This window comes from Pinus tabuliformis, chromosome 4_1 (assembly GCF_031772625.1).
Source record: "Pinus tabuliformis cultivar Carrire ecotype Pingquan chromosome 4_1, CPIR1, whole genome shotgun sequence".
NCBI classification, from domain to species: Eukaryota; Viridiplantae; Streptophyta; class Pinopsida; order Pinales; family Pinaceae; genus Pinus; species Pinus tabuliformis.
In genome coordinates, this window is record NC_142303.1 from 295,724,401 (window position 1) to 295,726,193 (window position 1,793).

Genomic DNA, 1,793 nt, shown 5'->3' on the forward strand with positions numbered 1-1,793 from the left:
TCAGCAGTAGAAAACCTTAGGTCAGCAGCATCAGCATTAGCGGCTTCATCATCAAACTAGGGCAGATGATATCTCACAAATCGACTGTCGGATCGGCTTGATTCCACCACCAAAAGTTGTGGTTTTTAGAGGAGGTTCAAATGAACCTACAACGTAGTTTAGATGAGGAGATCTTCTATTCCACGTAGGTCAAACTTTACTCTGCAGTTGCAGTTTCAGTTTCAGCAACTTCCAACTTCAAACTAGGGCAGTCGATATCAAACTGTCCTTCGGATTGACTTGATTCCACCACCAAAAGTTGCAGCTTTTAGAGGATGTTTAGATGAACCTATAGCATAGTTCAGATGAGGAGATCTTCTAGTCCATGCAGGTCAATCTTTACTTCTGCAATTGTAGCTTCAGTTTCAGCAACTTCCGGCTTTAAACTAGGGCAGTCGATATCTTGCAAACCTTCCATTGGATTGACTTGATTCCACCACCAAAAGTTACAACTTTTAGAGCAGGTTTAGATAAACCTACAACGCAGTTTAGATGAGGAGATCTTCTAGTCTATGTAGGTCAATCTTTACTTCTACAGTTGCAGCTTCAGTTTCTGCAGCTTCCAGCTTCACATGTGTGAGGGAGAGACCCTTTTCTGCGCAGTAGAGAAGAGACTCTCTTCTGCGCAGTAGAGAGAGAGAGATGTGATGAGATGAGTGAGTCCAAATGAGGCAAAGTCCTCCTATATTTATACACAATGTTGGTGTTTGAATAGATGCGACTGTTGGGCTTCTGAGCCTACATGAGTTGTAGGTCGGCTTGATAATAATTCCATAATCAAAATAAATTCATTTCTCCATGAATACTTATCGGAATCAGATGATCTTTATATCAATCCTACACCTCTCGAAAAGAGGAATCTAATAAAAATATTATCAGCCATGAATAAGATGACCCACATGAATCTTTGCCCTAGTTGCCAATTTTAACAAGCATGCGGTATCTATAGTGGATGGATCTTGATAATAATATGAACTTTTGTAGGCTTCTTCAATTCATCTGCGGTCTATAGTAGATCTTCTAGGAAAAGACAATACAACAGAGGATTGATTTTCTTTGATGTTTTCAGAGGTTATCTTTCTCAAAGCTGGAGGCTTGGGATTTGAGACAACCCAATGTTCAGGGAAAGTGAGGTCTTCTGAACGAATGGTCTGATGTTCTATATTTTGATTTTTTGAATCAATTAGAACAACGACACTGGACTTGGAGTCTCTACTGGGCATATGGCGTACAACAGGATATAGAGTATTTGTGTGTCAAAAACATCCTCTTGTCTGGATGGCTATGTTATGCCTTTTCTTGTGCATATTGAAACCTGTGATTTGAATTTGCAACTGTAAGATTTGGTCGATAGTCTCATCAAAGACATAGACTAAAAAATTTGGATAACAATCAAAATATACAGGGCCATTCGATAGGGGAGTGACAATACCTCCTATTAATGAATCGGTATACTTATTATGAGTTAAATCCCTGACTGTGGCTAAAACAAAGGTATTAAGACCTTGGTGGGTCAGAGGATTTATTCTGATTCTTATACATCCAAAATGTAGATACTTAGTATTTAGCCTCTTAGCTTCAGCCTGTAAATGATTTGGATTAACAAGAGGGATAGACTGGATGTTATCAGAATTCTCTTGGATTTGGCTAATGGATTATTTGATAATAATTCTGGTAGCGGCTTTTAGATGAAATATAGATAGGTCATCATAGACTTTTGATGCAGTGATACTCGGGAGTTGCCATCTGGCAGA